This window comes from Drosophila mauritiana, chromosome 3R, assembly GCF_004382145.1.
Source record: "Drosophila mauritiana strain mau12 chromosome 3R, ASM438214v1, whole genome shotgun sequence".
Taxonomy (NCBI): Eukaryota; Metazoa; Arthropoda; class Insecta; order Diptera; family Drosophilidae; genus Drosophila; species Drosophila mauritiana.
Window position 1 is genome coordinate 16,213,326 of NC_046670.1, and position 18,437 is coordinate 16,231,762.

The window sequence follows — 18,437 nt, forward strand, 5'->3', positions numbered from 1 at the left end:
TGCGCAGGCGTGCCGGGCTACATAAATCCATCGATTTAAGTGCCGCTTGCAGGAGTTTTTGCAGCCACTGGAGGTAGAGGAGAGAGGGGGGCGTTGAGGGAGGTGGAGGGGGAGCACAGGGGCGGGGAAAACAAAAAGGGGTAGCCTCGGTTGGCGCATGAATTTATGGCACAGCGTCACATAACTTTGCTGCCGCGCGTAACAAATTGCCAAGGAAGTAACGAGATTTAGTGGAAATTGTTTAATTGTGAATGCAGATGCAGTCGCTGGTCGGTTTGGTGGGAGGAGGGGTATGGGGTTCCTATCCGAGGGATACTTGTTGCATATACATACATTCGTGCATGTAGATATATGCACTTGGCGACCCTTTCTGGCCAGAAACGCGGCATAAATTAGGCTTAAGTCTAGCAAATTTATGCCTTATGAGTGTCGCCTTGCGTCGCTCGAAATGAAGTTGTTAGCCGGGCCAACATCATTCCCCATCCACTTCCATTTCCACCATCGCCGTCGTCCAGTGGATAACGTTTTTATAAGGCGGGGGAACGTTCGTAATATACGATTTTATTTTTCTTTAATTTTTATGGCCCACCGTTTGTCAAGCGCAACGTAGGTGGCTTGTAAATTGAACACACAGCGACATGTCGAAAGTTTTCCCCCCACCGTTTATTATTTTCTTTTCTTTTCTTACTTTTTTTTCTCTCTTGCCATAATTTTTTGCCACATTTATGGTTTAGTCGCCGCGATCCGATCCGTTTTCTTTATTAATTACAACGAATTTTCCGTGTGGGCCGGCGCTGGGTGCGCACATTGACATAAATTGCGTGTCGCTTGTCCAATTTTTGCTTGTCGCACAGCTGCATAGTTTTCTGCCCCATCGAGGGGGATAAAATGGGATATATGTACGTATGTGCCTATACGAACAGGGAGGGGGTAAAGGGGTCGCCAGAGGGGATGATCGAGGGGCGGGGTGGGCTGGAACAGGCGGCGGGACAAGGGCAATCTTACAAATGTTGGCCAGCTCATTTGCTTCAATTCCATTATCGCCTTAATTTTTTATCGCATCAAAGGCGCAGGGAGGGATGAGCAGAGAAGCAGTGTCTGCAATGCACTGAGACAAAATGTGCAATATATATATTTATTCAAGCAATTGAATTTAGTCGAAAAAAATTAAAAACACTGAGACAAGATCAACAGCTATGTGAAAAATAGTAACATTTATCCAGGACTTCTGCACTATAAGTGCCTTTCCCACGTTAAGTATGTTTTTCTCCGAGTGTACCTGCACCTTTTGGGAGCATCTCGGTCTGGCCACATCAAAGGATGCTCGGCACAGTCGGTGGCCCCCAAATGGAGGCCGGCCACTCGGATCGCATCCATCCCATGCGGCGCGGGCAGCAGTCAGTCATACCCGTAAGATACAAACACGCAATCCCGCGGCTCCAATCGTTCAGTTCGGCTCGGTTTAGCTCCAACCCGGCACCTCCCCGCCCTCCATCTTTTGTATAAATGGCAATGGAGCAACAGCATGACGTTGTGCAGCCTTAAATTATCATATGCCCCAGCAGTCGCCGTCCGCCCGTCCGTACGTCCGTCCATTTGTCCGTTCGTCCGTCTGTCCGTTGGTGCGTCCGTCCAACAACAATCAGTCGCCATGCCCCGACTCCCGCCATTCCTCCATGAAATCCCCAATTTCATTTCGAGGCTCCGAGGCTTTGGAGGCTCTCTCAAAATCGCGCATCCTGCTGTGAACCGCATTTACGTTCGATTTTTAATTTGAATAGAGCGTCCGCCGATCCCTGGGATTTCCTCTGCAAAGCCAGGCCTTTTTCCTCTTTTAATTGTGCGCAAAAAATCAACTTAAATAATATTTATGCATATGCGCTTTTCGATTTAAATAAGTTTCGCTTATTCCGCGCCCCACCTTTACAGAGTTGATTGGCCGAACCAGTCGATTGGATCTGATGAGATCGTATCAGTTGGTGAGGGTTTCGCTTGAGCTAATGTTGGATGGGTTTTGCGTAATTTCTAAGAACCTTAGATGAATATAGATTAAGTAGCTTAAAGATCTTTCAAGCTTAAGTCTTTAAGTCTTCAACTAGCTTACCAATAACGAAGAAGTCTTGATCATCTCTAATATTATTAAATATTTTGCCAAAAGCAAGTCCGCTTTAACTCCTGGTCAAATGGCATATCTCACATCACTCACCATACTTTCCGCTCCATTTATCCGTCCATAAATCCAAAGCGCTTTCAGCAATTTCACTTTCTGGTCATGCCCATTTCTTCGCTCTATTTCGAGAGTTACCATTAAAGATACAAGTAGGAAGCTCCTTATCAATGGGGCATCCATCAATCGCAAGTTATCGCCGAGCAAAGCGCCACTCCTGCCAATAAAGTGCACAAAGTGACTCGGAATGACTCAAAGTCTTGCCTTCCTAGTAGACCAAAACTACCAGAAGAATGATGATAATGAGCCACAATCTTTGCGCTGCCGCGGCATTAACATAAATAAAAGAAAAAAAAAACGAAACGAGAAGTCTTGCGTTGGGTATTGTGTTTTTGTTTTTATCAAATTTGAAAATATCAACATAAACATGAAATAAATGTGTCCGTTGATAGTCTTATACACGATTCAGATGCGTATCTGAAGAGTCCACAGAAAATAAACGGGTCGGCGATGGGGTCAAGCCAAATGCGATCAGACTTCGCTGCTGCTGGCTTTTTGAATTTCGTTTGGGGGCCGCCACATTAAAATACTCAATGTGTAAGGTCTTAAATTTAAAACTGAAAACTGAAATCTGAAATCCATAAGCCATTCAATACCACATTCATAGTTTGTTCTCGCTGGCGGGCCTTTGGGCAGCTCTTGATTTGATTTGCATCTAAATCAGATACTGCCGTGCAATGGCCCAATCTGCTTTTCAGCCCCACCATAACTCTTTTCGATCGCGCTGAGTTCGGCTTTTCCTCGCCCAGAATCTTAATACAAATTTCCCTGGCTGATTCGTTCGGTTTCTGTTTCTGTTTCAGTTTCTGTTTTCGATTTAAGTGTTGGCTGTCGATGACTTTTGATTGCCCCTGGCCAGGAGGTCATTAATATTTCAAACATACCCAAGGATAAGTTATGGGTTCCCCCGTCTCTAGAAAGCCACCCACCCGCCCAAGAACATCTGTTGGCCCTGAAATTTTGGATAATGCATTTCTCGATTGGACAACGGGCTTATCGGGCCGGGAATGTCGGCATTCCGGGGCAATCGGACAACCTGCTGCTGTTTCTTTGCCGTTTTTCGGCAGTTCTTGCACATTCCCCGCTGTCTTTGGGTGACATACACATGGCCATTGGCCAGCACAAGAATTGCGCAACGGGCATTTGGACACTGAAAGAAAAAGAAACGCGATTATGATTAAATATATTAGTACTAACAAATATTGCTTGCCAAGTTGCTATTTATCTACTTCTTTCTATTCAATATCTTCTTATCTATTAAACTGATAGCTATGCCAGTCTACCACAGATATGTTATATTAGTAATGGTTTACCTTTAAATAAAAAGTTTGTTTATGCAATAAGATTTGTTTTCCGTGGACAAGAGCGTCAATGTGACGGAAATGTGGCCGGGTCTCTGCGATGGGACATTTGGCAGCATGTTTTCGGCGCACTTGGGAGATTAAAGCGATTAACATTTGTTCCCTGTCCGCAGTTCCCACTCCACCATGTCCACTATCCGGTGTCCATGTGTCCGTGTGTCCACTGTGCGACCTGCAGGTCGTTGCGCATGCGCCTTTTCGCTCGGTCTTCCTGAGGTTTCACCTGAGACACTGCCATTGCCTCCTACCGAAGTCACTCGAATTCTGGGGAAGCGCGCGCATAAATCACACGCCCTGACACTTGTCCAGAAAGTTGTCAGTTTATGGCCCCCTGCACCTGTGGTCACTGGATCGTCTTGGGTTAGAAGTTCAGATGGGATGTGCTCGGGTTCAGGTGGCCTTTCTGGCTTACAAGCATCATTACGCCTTGTTTCCGCCGCGGGAATTATCTAATAGTTATAGTTTTAATTGCCATTTATGTTGCGTTTCCGGCAAAGACGACCGGAAAGTTTGTGCCCATGGACTTGGATTCGGATTTGATGAGTGTGTGTGTGGCCCATCTGAGTCATGGCGACATTTATGCTCGTTTTATGGACTGCTTCCACGGAAAGCTCTTTCGAATTGGCATCATAATGGCAGTACTTCTCAACAAAGATACTAATCGCCCGAGTTATGGCCATCTTGGTCACCCGAAAAAAATGTACAACAAACCGGAGACACGAGGGCGTCGCTTTTGGCCAAAAGCCATAACCATTGTCTCGCTTGTCTTTTCTTGTTCACTGGCTTTTATTAGATTTTAAAAGAATTTGATTGAATTTACTGTGGGAGCGGGCATTCATAATTAGACAGATGGATGTGAGCTTTGATAGATTTCAAAGATAGCAACCTGATGGCGTGGGCTTTTGAGCAAATGTATAGGCAGATAAGACACAACATTGATGACGCAAAAGATATACAATTTTTAAAGGGACAAGAGGATGGAATGGCAAATATTATAAATGTAAAATGTTGCATATAAGAGCAAGGAAATATAATATCAAATATGTATATATGGTATACCCATTCTCATTCTCATTCCTTAAACACCAAGTGGACTTTACCTTTGCCTAACTTACTTGGAATTCACGGACTCCAAAAGTTTGTCTACCTTTCCCCAACCGAGAAGATCTTTAGTTCTTAACGGGGAACATAATCACTTTCTTTCATGCCCATAAGTCATAAAGTCACACAAAGTGTTCTCCCTTCTCAGACCGCTGGTGATATCTCCCACACATTATCCCCATGCCATATCTCCTTTCCAATAATTCTCACATGGCTTTTCGTGCATTTGGATTTATGTTAATCCATCTAAATAGCTGCCAACAGTTTGGACACATGCACGACTATATTTGCCGGATTCGTTCTGAGCGGATTGATCTCCCACCGTTGGAGTGCATCTGATGTTGTACCTGTGCGACCCGCACATTTATCCGATGGATACTATCTTTGGGTTACCCCGTTGCCTTTTTATCGGGAGAGCCGTCTTTTCTAGAAAACAATTTAAATTGATTTCAATCAAAAAATGCCTTTTTGTTTTCGGGGATTTCGGTGTTTTCAATTTTCGGTTTCGGTTATTGTCCCTCTTATTCTCCTCGGCACTTGCTCTTCTGGTCTTCAAAGGTTTTTTCGTATTTGTCGGTGTTTAGTTTTTGGTTTTCAGTTTTGAGTTTTCGGGAAAAAGGGACAGGGACACACGCTTTCAGCGTAAAGATCGCATTTAAACGAAACAAAATTTGACTTTATAATAATGCCTGGGCAGGGGATGTGTCTAAGCCAGCATATCCAGCATAGCAGATCCAGTCAGCGAGCGGCGATCCACGAGATACAATACCGGATTATGGCCTTTTGTTGCTGCCTTTTTGGTATGTAGATATGGCGGCCCGAAGCTCTGAATTCTTTCTCCTTCCTCCCTTTTGTGTGCGTGTCTCTTTTCGTTTTTCTGTTTTTTTTGTTTTTGTATTTGTCGGTTTCGATGGGTTTTGTCTTTTTCTCTTTTTTTTTTGGGGACTTGATTGAAAATCTAGAAAATCAGGTTAATAGCTTAGGTGACAGCCGGCCGTGTTGTATGTGCGGTTCGGATTGTTTAGAACCATACACGCACACGTTCGCCTGATAAGATTGATTTGAGCTGGAGATACTTTCTGGTGTGGTATCTCGTATGGCTTGGAGTTGGGGGCCTCTCGCCGTCATAGGTGCTCTCACATTAAAGGCGGCCCAGCCCATGGGCAATTGATCCCCGATTCGATGGCCGAGATCCAAGAACTCGGATCCCCAATCCACGTTTGCCGATCGCAGAGCAGGTCCCGAGGTGCCACGGCGATCTCGATCTCTATGGCTCATTGTGATCGGCACTCAATTAGTTGGTTTGATGTTTAATGTTCGATGTAACTTTTGTCAGGCGCGAGGGGCAGACAGCGTGTCAGTGGCGGTGCTTTTGGTGGCTTTGTGGTCGTGTCTGCGGCATGAATGTGCAGAATCCGTCGTCATCTGGCCGAGACTTGACGAGAAGTACTCCTTATTCAAATGAATCGTACACTCAGACACACATCTTTGTGAAATTCTACTAATGGAAAATATTGTTTTCCAGAACTTATTCTTAATAGATTCCTCAACTTCAAGCTTATATCATATCTGAGAATTTCCCATCGTCCATTTTCATTTCGTAAGAGTTGCATAGCATCAAGCTAACATTTTCTGCCAGTGCACCAATATTCAATTACCAATTTTGGCCTTTTGCATATGCTGGATGTTATCAAAAGAGAAATCGCTTTGTAATTGATTTTGTTGTTTGTACCTTGCCCCATGCCATGCCCCATTATTGCTGGCATCTCTTATTCGTCTTTTGTTTCGGAACCTTTTTGTTTGGCATTAACTCTAATAGATGTTTAGTTTCGTTTTGGCCGCGAGTGCCGACTCTTGGTATTTTTAGATATTTAGGATTACTGCGGATTACGATTTCAGAGCGACAACCAATCGTACACACACACATTTTGATGTATCTCTAGCTATTATCAGTGAGGCTAAAGGTCAAGATACAATTGATTCTTGTTTTCTGAGATGCAAACTCGCTCAGTCAGTTCTCGATTAATATTTCCACTTTGGCGACTTCACCTTCCGATGGATTCCATGGAATAAATCGCGTGCAATTGATACTTGTCATTTGAGCATACCTCGAGATCGATGCCGTATGACTGCCCACATTGATTTGCATTTTTGCATTGGCAGTTTGCACAACACATTTACATTCAATTTGCGGACCTAATTCCCATTCCCATTCCGACTCGAACATTACCGGCAACATTTAACAAGCAATTAGCGGATAATGCTGATTTGAAAACTCAACCTGAGGTTTCGCCAGTTCCCAGTTCGGTTTTGGGCGGGCAGAGGTCTTTCGCTGGTCGGCGGAGGAGCCCCTGAGCCCCTCTAAACGCTTTTCTAATTATTTTTCATTACTCGGTCTGTCGCGTCGCCGGAGTCGGGGACATAAAATCGCTTAGTTTATTGGCCCATCACTCATGGCCAGCTGAGCTGAGTCGCGTTTGGCTGAGCATTTGCGGTCGCCATTACATTGAGTTATGAAATGAATTTCAAATTTCGCGCAAAGAGCGTAAAAATAATTACTAACTAAACACACAGCACACCCCTAAACTCGCAACCCGTTCTATCGCACATTGATACGCGCTCAAATGCATTCGTGATTTATCAGCCGGGCGGCGGCCGACTAACCAGTAGCTCATCCACAACTGCATGGCTACTGGGATTCGGTACTGAGTCAGTTGCTTTGGCCAGAACACGGAGAAAATTGGTGCCAAGAAATACGGCTCTTAGCAAGCATTTGACATTTGTTGCAGTACGACTGATAAATTAAGTAAACACAGCGCTAGCTGGATTTTAAGGAGCTGTATGGCATAGTACATGCTTATATCATAGCCATGTTTCACATGTATAACACTTGAATTCAAACTTGAAAATTAAATTAATAAAAAACTGATAAGAGCTCATTTTCTCTCAGTGCACCAGTTGCACATGGCTAACATGGCCACTTGGTAACTTTGGAGTTCGGGTTCAGCTCAGCATGAATTCTCGGCGTTTGTTAAATGGAACTCTTTTTGCATTAAGTTTATGTTAGCTGCGGATGGTAAATGTGCACAAGAGGGTGGTGAAGAGGGGGAGGTATGAGAGTTTAACTTCCGAAAGAGTATGACAGTATTAAGATTTGTATGTCATGTTACGAATCAGCTTTCAAAAAGATTTCCATTGGCCAAAGGCTTCACTATGAATGCGCAACTACAATCATCCAAAAAGCACTTTCATCATATATCTACAAATTTAAAAAAATATGTTGCTTACAACTTTAAATCCTTTGTAAATCTAAGAGATAGATTGTTTATTAATTTTTAAATTCTTTTTCTAAATCTCAACCCAATCCAACCCCATAACTAGGATTAATTTAACAAACCCGTTTTAAAATTATTCCTTTTGAGATCACTTCGATGCTCTTGTATAGTTTCTGCCATGTAAATCGGCTGCAAATTATAAGGCAGGCCAATTGGATCTTGGCCAAGAAGAGCTGAGCTAAGCACCCCATGGAGATCCGCAAGCGGCACAGATGTGGCCATCAGATGAGATGAGCCACTGGGGCGGCAACAAAAGGATCCGTATCCAGATACAGCTACAGATGGGAGGAACAGGGAATGGCTGAATAAATGGCAATGTTTCGAGCAATTTTCGTTATAATTAAATGCACCAACGAACGGCAGCGAAAAAGACAGGAGGCCAACGAAAATTATTATAATTAAATGCACCCGCCAATGCGCATTTCAAGCGAATTGTTTTATAATTTGCAATTGCAGCTGGCTGCCTGGCTCGCCTTGCACCTGATCCACAAGCCGGACTTTGGCAATAAACTAAATATTTCCGCCATGAAATTTATTTTATTTCATTTCATTTCGATATTTGCCCAAGACAAGCAAGCGCGCCACCAGACAAATGTTTAACAATATTTTGATGGCCGTTGGCATAGCAAATTAGCCAGGGGATTCTCGCTTCGCGATCGATGTACGGATCGAGAAATGGAAATGGATGGACGGATGGATGTATGAATGTTGCATAAATGCATGTCATTGCATTCGAATCGAGGGGGGCTGTTCGACTGGATGGATATGTAACACCTTTCGGTGGTGTCGTCTCAAAATGAATATGTCAAAATCTACAATTCTCATGATCACACGCGCCACAGCGATCGACGATGACGGGCACAAAATGGGATGCGAGATGAGAATTTTCCCCTGAAAGATCCTTCACATAAATGTTGATTCATAACACTTGTGCGCCAAAATGGATTGTAAATGGTAAATGGTAGATGCCTGATGCTTTTGTAGATGATGGCAAAGAAACCGCAGACGCACGGCCACACTCCAGCTCCAGATGATAATAAATCAAGGCGCATTAAGAGCGTTTTCAATTTCATCGTAAATCCGTAATCCGTAACTCGCAACGCAACCTGATGATCAGCAAGCCGGTGCGGCACCGCACATCTCGAATCTCTATCCGCATCTCGAGACTCGAGTAGTGGAAGAAGATGCGAGTCTCGAGATGAAGTTGCTCAGGTTGATGTGGATGATTTTGGTTGTCGTTGTCCCACGTCATGTTCTACATACATGTTGGCGAGCATCGTCATTTGAAGGTTGCCGCCGGCCCAAAAATGATGAGGAAACCGACTCTGGGCCATGATTTATGTCTATTGGGAGTTTCATTTGTCCGCTTGTCCGTTTGCTGCCCAAGAAGCTGCCAACGAGCACCAGTAATATGCTCGTCCGTGTGATTATTTATTATTTCTTATTGATTCGGGGCCACGGAGCCCTCCCGACCATTGTCTCGGATTTTTGTGTGGCGCCTCCCTGTTGCTTTTCACGCATGTGCGCAAATTTCCCCTTTGAAATCACTCCCCCTTTTTGGGGTTACACCAGAAAAAGTCGCCATTAATTGTAATTTTTACATTTTTGTTTAAAAACTTATAGCCCAGCATTCCCGGGCATAATATCTTATAATAATAATAAAAATGTTCCATAGATTTTTCTATCATAGGGCTTTGAACTAAGTATGTACTAGGAATTTCTACACCATTTGTATATTCATTTATGTCCAACCTGCAAATCAGTCATACTACCAAATGTATCTAGATTTATTTAAATGGTAGTCATACTATTTTTTGGCCAAGTGTATCGCATGGCACAGATTCGTTTCGTGCAATTCGCTGCGCATTCCACTGTGCGCGCCATTTCGTTACGCATGATGGGGGATCGAGATAGATGGCGTCTCGCAAACTGACGAGTTCAAGATGGATCGTTCCGCTTTGCGTTGGGGCAACGAGATCCAATTCGGAACCCCCCTGGGCGGAGGCGCAGCCCCTCATTAAAGTTGGGAACACACACAGGCAGGCCCAGTGCCACTGGGCTAATAAAACGTTTGACAAATGATTTGACATTCTCATTTGGGCAAATGGGCAAAACGTTTTCGCTTTCATTGGCTTGAACATCGACGTTCTACTCAGGATTTGTTCCCATAGCCGATCGCTCCTGATGACAGCGCATGCGGGCATGCTTCCCGAGAAATTTCCAAAATGTTGAGATAAGTAGTCGCTATAATGGCGTTTGATGAACCATGATGGACATCAATTGCCACCGGGCGGAGATGAAGACAAAGCGCAGCTCTAATGAAGAGCTAGCTCACAAATTAAGAGCTAAGTCAAATTAAGTGCGGGGGTCATGAATTCAGATTAAGCTGGCAAAGCACTTAATGATATCTTATTCTGTAAAATAGTTTATTTAATGACTTTTCGCACGCAGTCGTTGACATCAGGAGAATAATCAAATAAATGTTCTCTGTTAATATATACATACTTCCCTTGATTTAAACCTAATAGAATATAATATTATTAAATATCAAGGTAATTAATTCTAAAAACACATATGAAGCTGAAGAATAATAACCATTATTCTGCAATAAGACAAAATAAAATAAAGATACTGCTTCCCACAATAGAGGGATGCAAATTGTGTAACTAATTACCAAGCAGTAAAAATTCATCAATCTGATCTTTCTTTCATAATTTCCATTCATCGATGGCATTGTAATCCTTTCGACTCGAATTGCCCTACTGCAAAGGCATATGCATTTTCACGCTTTTCAATTTCCACATAGCCCAATCGAAATTCATAATAGAGCGTAACGAGCGAAAACCGCATTTCCAAAAATAAGTTTCACATGATTCGATTAAGGCTGTGAAAGGCATGAAGAACTCAAACGCCGCAGATCGAACTAAATGAATATGGAAGCGGGAGTTGTGGAGTGGTTGCTTTCCGGAGGGTCAAAGGAGGTGGGTTTGTGTGTTTTAGCAACAGAAGGCGTCATGTCCCTAATTCAATGTGTCAATTGTGTAGCATCTTCGTCAGCGGGCCTGAGTTCCCATTTCTGAGTTCCCGTTCGCGGTGGCTCTACGGATCTCCAGTCCCGTCATCGTCATCGTTGGCGGTGGTTTCTGCCACTGGTCTGGCCCAGCACTGAGAAAAATAAGGTATAAATAGAAGTAATATTCCCTCATATCAGAGTTTCAACATCATTTATAAGCTTATCACAAATTTTAAATGTTTGTAACACCTTTAATTAATTAACATGCTTTTTAAGAAAATCATATTATATTCACTTTTATGAGGAGTACATAGTCGTAGTTAAACATCTACTCCCACATCTAATTAGCGCTTCTTTCAGTGCAGTTCGGGTTCTGGTTCTGTTTCAGTTTCAGAGCCAGTTGCTCTTCTCCATGGGCCCGAAGAAAAAGGGAGTTTGATTAATGTAAAAGCTGCCACTGATATGTCACACGCATGTCAAATTCTGACATTTGACATTTTGCCGGGCCGCCGACGCCTCGTCGTTTTGCCAGGCTCTTTTGGTTGGATGAGCAACATCCATCCAACCAACCACCAGCAGCTTGAGTGCAGGCCTGTTTGTTTTTTTAATATACCATACCATATAGATGGCACATGGAAGTATTTTGTGTGTATGTAGCACACCAGCAGGGTTGGCAGGAGGGCACTCAATGCGTTAATACATCCGTTAGAGTTCCATTTTGTTGGCCCGCAGTGGAGTTTCGCTTTTCAGTTCCTGTCTCGACCCCCTGAAAAGTAAATAAAAACACAGAGGAACACCGAGGAACACACAAAACTCACATCCTTGCTAGCCTGGCACTTGACAACGACGACATTTGCGCATAAAAAATGCAACATTATTTGACTGCGAATTAATGTTAAATTGTTGTAGCGAAAATGAGGATTCCGCTCGGATCGCACTCGCCGTCCGGGCCGTTGATGTGGGAAATGTCACTTTTTGACAGCTGGACGGAAGGAGGAGTTCCAGGCCGACAAGTGTTCGGATTGCCGTTGCCGTACACATTTTGATAAATATTTAATTATATTTTCGTAGCCGTTTCTGTGGCCATTTTCGCATTCAATCCGCTTTTTATTTCCCGCCCTCATCGCCCAGAGCCTCCTGCCACTTGGCCTCTAAGCATTTGATTAATCACGGGCCAAAGAAATGAAATGCCTCGCACACTTTCTGGTCGAGAGATCAAAGAGATGATCATCGCAGCTCCGATCTTATAAGATATCCCCGATCCCAATGAGTGAGTGAAACTATTCGCGCATGTCTAAATAAACAAACAGTAAAGCAAACGAAACTTCGATCCATATCCATCGATCCCGTTCGGGTTCCCCATTCAAATCCATCCCAAAAACAGAATGGTTGGTGGTAGAATGCGGAGCATGTGTGGGTCGGAAATTTATTTGAAAAACAATTTTCATGAAAAGTATGCGCTCACAAAACTGACAGCTTTTGGTGTAAGAGAAAAATCAACAAACTGGCGAGGGGATTATAAATCCGCAATCCCCACTGACCCCAACAATCGGGGGTCCGAAAGTGGGTGCTATGCGATTTTCAGGTTTGGTTCAGGAATTTGTTGGTCATTTGAGTAGGCCGAAATCGTTGTCTGTTGGTTATTTAGAGTTAGTTGCTCAAGCTCATTTAAAGACTGGTATTTGCCCATTTCACATATATTAATATGTATTTCAAGATATTACAAATAACCTATTATATGTTAGAATTTTCAGATATTTTATCTTGAAAATATTTAAAATATTACACATGCAACAAAGTGGGTAGTTTCGACTTGCAACATGACCCTCTAAGTAAGCATTGATTTCTGGCTTAAAGGAGACTCCCATTATAGGCCTACCCCAACATTTATCACGCATCGTCGCAGCCCCTTCGTCCGCCTGCCCCGCGTCTAACGAATCCCCATAAATATTTCGGGCTGCTTACGCACACGACCTGAGGTGCAGGATATTATGGGGATTGGGCATCGGGGGCACCTGTCGCCACAGCATAAATTCAGGCACACTCAATTGAGCGGCGGCCCGTGCAGGCAGATCCATTTTCATTAGCGCAAATGCGGGGCGTTCCGCAATGGACCTGCCGACATGCCAAAAAGTGCAGCCATCAGACTTATTTACGGCACCGATGGCGGCGGATATCCACCTCCGAAGCAGTCAAACAAAACTGGGAGAAAAGTATCTCAAAGATAATAGTACGCCATCATCATTTGATTTACTCATTGATTTAATTGCATAGCTTTGATATGTAAAATGCTATTTTAATACGAGCTTAAGATACCTTAAACTGAGAGAAAAGTATCTCACAGATAATAATATGCCATTATCAATCAGTTGCATGGCTTAGATATGTAAAATGCCTTTTTAATTCGGGCTTAGGGTACCTTAAACTAGGATTGAGATAATTGGCGGTGACCTACTGAAATCGCCCCTCTTTTTGACCCACTTTTTCTCAGTGCACCCACCATACAGATTTATGCGCCACGACGCTGCGCCAGCTGAAATTCAAAGCCAAGTATGGCCATAAATAAATATCGGTCGAGGCGGCTAAATCAAATTTGATTGCACATATCGAGCATCGCGCGGCTATTTTTTTTTGGCTACCTGAGAGAGTTGGCAATTAGTTATTCCAAACATTTTTGGACCGCGGCCGATAACACGTGCAAAGTCGCGGAGCTGGTGGGGTTTGGGGCATATTCGGATCTTTACCGCATTTGGATGGACCATGTCCATCTTCATCTTGAACTTTTTGGTTTGGGCCGCTGCTTTGTGTGTGAGAAGCCGATTGGGAATTGAGTCGACTGGATTATAATTTGCATATTAATTACGTTGCTGCGGTCGACTGAACTGCGCTGAACTTTTGCTTCGACAGCGTCTAATCTGTAACCCCCAAAAAATTAAAAAAAGATTAATTTAAAGCGATCAATGAACGCCATTTGCTCATTAGCCGGGTCCACACGGATCTTTCGGAACTTCTGGGCAAAACGAGCTCTCGGCGCCTTATAATATTGCTTTCTGTTTATACATATATGTATATATATATATTTATATACATATATACTTTTTTGGCGGCAGGGAAGCCAATCAAAAATTTAAATGAAGCTGCAAAGTTCTGGTAAATTAATCCGAAAGCACCAAGAAACACAAAATGCCGATCTAAGCTATTTCGGTGAGCTGACGCATATGTTTACAAAGCGTTTTTTTGTGCAAAAACTTAATTTGCAAAATAGCCAAAAATTAAATATTTTAATTAAAATTAAGAAGCTAGAGAAAGGCAAACATGTGGTACGCATATCGCGACAACAAATTAAGCAGAGCCTTCCGGGGTTATAAAGTGAAATATAATATAGAATATGAATTTAAAACTTAAATAAAATATTATTTCCATCAAGGACTAAACTGAAATCTAAAGGATGTGAGTTCATATTTAGTGACTTTTTGTTTTTCTAATATATTATTAAAAAAAAATGTAAGTCATCTTTGATTTTATAGCCAGCAAGTATGTGACCCCCTGATCATCATCCGTAACGAATTCCCTCTGAATGAATAATCAAACGAAGTTCATGGGATTCTCGGCCGTTGTAGGACAATAAAATAGACGAAATCACAGCGACCACCGAATTTGACTTTTAAATGCCAATGAGTTTCCAGACCGATGCGGTCAAATGAGCTAACGTATTAAATTTAGTCTGGATTGGGTCGATTTCGATTTGGGTTATTGACTTTAACCCCGTGATTAGGTATGCATACGAATCAAGAAGATCAGTCTGGGACATTGACAGACAAATTAGTCAAGATCCTGAGAGTGGTATTCGCATTAATTATGTAAACCGCCCATCCAGATAGATTCAGATACAACCCACTCCCCAACACGTTTGTGATTGGCAAATGTGAAGCCGCATTATCCGCTGCTGCAGCTGCGGATGCGGTTGCGGATGCGATGGCGGATTTGCTGCGGATCTTTGACCCTACTCGAGCCAAGCCTCCCCGGAAAGTCGAAAAGCCAAAAGGCAGCGGCAGAAGTGACGTGATGAATAGCGTGCTAATTGTTGACAGACAAGCAGCAAAGCGCATGAATGTCAATGTACAACAAAACACATTTGATTGAGATCGCTGGTCGACACCAAAAAGTACAAGGATATTGAAAGGGATACCCTGCAGTTGGTGGTTGACATTGAGCCGCCTAACTCGTCACAAATTTCAGGTTTATCCTGTGCTTACCCTTCCACTCGGATCCTCAATTCTGGTGACGCTGAGTTGGTGGATTCAGCCAATACTAAGGTGACACAAATCCATTAAGGATATACTTAAAACCTGGAGAAAAAGCTACAAATAAAATATTGAAATAAATGTTAAACATATCATTCCCTACTTGAAGAAACTCAATAATTTATTAATTAAGTGAGAATAAGAAATCCTTAAAATTATATCTCCTACAGTAATTATCCAACAAACAGCTAGAAAATAGCCAGCTTGCCAACACTATGTTGCTCCTGCCGCTGCAGCCGTAGAATTCGAAATTAACTTTGACTTTTTGACAATTATTAGTTGAACGCATGTTGAGTTTGCTCTTTTGGCTGCCTTCCATTTGTTTTTCCAAGCGCGAAATTGTTTGTTGTTTGTTCGTCAATTGAAATGCAGGAAGAGCGGGTCGCCTGCAAAGCTGTTTTCTGAGGCTGTTTTTGTTCGAACTTCCTGCGATTGTTCACAGTCTCGCCGGGCTGACAGATCTGTGACAGCCCCTGCGCCGAGCTCACTGCTCCGGATATCTGATGGATGCCACTTGGGCACTTGGTACTGGTCCATTGTTCGGCAAGTGCTAATGTGCTGCGGAAATGTTTCATTTTCTGCCTGGCCAGGCCAGGCCGAGCGGATTCGGTTTCGGATACGGATGCGGATGTGGATTGGGATTCAAATTCAGCGGCCTACTCGAAATTGTTAATCAGCCAGCTGAATGCCAGCAGCCATTCAAATTTAAATTTTCCACATTTCCCAAATTCAATTTAAGTTTTGTTTCCATTTTTTCCATTTTTGTTGCCAACACTGAGGTACAACCAAGACTAATGGTTATGAATAATGTATGATAAATATATGGATTTTATTGAAGTATTAAGTTTGTAGTTAAAAGCAACTTGACACAGAAGCTGTCTTAAACTTAACTTAAAATACTTATAAAAGATGTTATATTTAAAAAGAGTTGAATATAGTAATGCAATTAATATCACAGAAGGATGTCCTATTAACTTCAGCGGTTTCTCGCTCAGTGTAACCAAACAAAAAAGGAACAAATCGAAAGGACACTGCTACCCTGATTTGGTCCAATCGTAATCCCCGAGACATGTGCAATGAGCTCTGTTTGTGTGAAAGTCAAACGCAAAGTAGGGAAAGCAAATGCCAAGGAGGAAAACCGAGAAGAAAAGAATGAAAGAAGGGAAAAAAGATTTAATGTCGACTTTGGGTGATTTATTGCCAACAAAATTGCGTCCAGACCAGCGCTCTTGTTGAGTGCAACGCAGCGAGCGAGTGTATAGAAAATAGAATTGAAATAAAAGGCACACAGGACACACAGAGCGGAGATGTATCCAGAGATATAGATACGGTAACAGAAACAGACAATTTGGTTCACTTCGGATGGCATTCAGGATGGGATGGGATGGAATGGGATGGATATGGTGGATGGAGGATGGTATCTGAAAAGACCCGAGATGTTAAGATGGAACTAATAGCATTAAAAACTTGCGTAAATGCACAAAGATAATTTCTATTTTTGAGGGTGTGAAATGTATACACACAGAGACAACGGGAGAAAGTGACTTTTGGGGTCGAGCCACATAGATAGACTCAAAGATGGATTCGTATTCGAAATCGGAATCGAAACTCAAATCTTTAAATCTTCGCATCCGAGCAGCGTGAGAAATTTGTTGTTGTTTTTATATATTTAATTTCTATTGTATGAATGCGACGATTGGGTTTGTTGTTTTTTTCCGTTTTTTGGGGTATCCTGGTAATAGATCAAAATACTTTTGGGCGAAGGGGAGATCCATTTTGTGGGGATGCTGGAATAAAATTGGAAACGACATTTCTAAAAACTAAGGAACGATGGAGGTACCAGCGAAGCATTTTGAATAATTTAAGAACAATCGCTCCTCTCGACTTTATTAAAAATGTATCGAGCTCAGCTGCGTATCCGTGAGATACATTTGCACTTTGCACTTCCCATCAGCCGCTTTAATTATTTATATCCCCACCAATTACTGGGGTCACTCGAAATTAGCTAATTAAATAAAAAGGTAAGATCCGCATATTTTGTGCATGTGACAAAAAGTTGCGTAAGAGGGGAAAATAGAGACGAGAAGTTGAGGGTTGAGGGTTAAGGGTCTGGGGCTTAATGGCTTCAAAATTTGGTTGGGGATTCTTGGGCTGAATGATTTATGCCTTGCCCAGATTCACAGCAAAAGTGACAATTGCTTTGGGGTTAATTAAAATGGATCGGCCGGGGATTCAATGGGGTTTTTTCTATTTTTCAGAAGGCCTTATAAATCACAGATTCTTCTTATTATAATGCACAGTACATAAAAGATATTTTTGGTCTATTTTACTACATGATAAATATTAATTGTAAATTTTATAATTAAGGAATTAAATTTCTTTGTGATGTTTTTACTTTAAAAATAATTCTGACAAGTTTATGTTGCACCTTTTCTCTTACTAATGAACCCCACAAAAGAACGGAAAGTGCTTAAATCAGTTTTAGTCAATCTACTTATTGTCATGTGGAAAGAACCAAAAGCCAGCTGGTCAAGTGAATCAAGTGAATCGATGGCGGGACAACACTCAGACCGAAAGATACACAGAAACAAACAACATGTACGGATACAGGCAAACGTTGGCGATGGCAAAAACCAAATCCCACTAATGTGCTTAAATAAATTTTGCCAGCGTTTAAACCAATTAGTCCGTCGGACATTTTACTTCTTGTCAACTTTGTTAGCGGTACTGCTGTTGGCCGCTTTTGGGGTCGCAGCCCACTTGCAACTCGGCTTGATTCTGCTTCAGCTTCTGCTGACAACGTGCCTCGGATTCGGACTCGGATTCCCTGCACTCCCCCCTCCTTGGTAAGCCCTCAAGATACTTTTTTATTTTATTTTTTTGCTGATTTTTTCTCGGCCAGTGCTTATGCAGCAAAAGTCCGTGGGATTAAAATTGTATCTGCTCTGTCGGCTGCCGCTTTTCATGCCCTTTTACGCATTTTTGCCATTTCGCTTTAGCCTTGTATCTGTTCTTGTTTAAGACCTCTCTTTTTTTCGTATTTTTTCGGGATTATTGAAGTGCAATTAAGCTAAAATGTCAACGTGGAAAAAATTA

General features: G+C 42.4%; 1 pseudogene; it reads right to left on the bottom strand.

Annotated features, from left to right (window-relative positions):
* Nucleotides 1–1,053: 1,053 nt before the first annotated feature.
* On the bottom strand, nucleotides 1,054–5,967 carry LOC117145197 (annotated as a pseudogene).
* Between the last annotated feature and the right edge of the window lie 12,470 nt (nucleotides 5,968–18,437).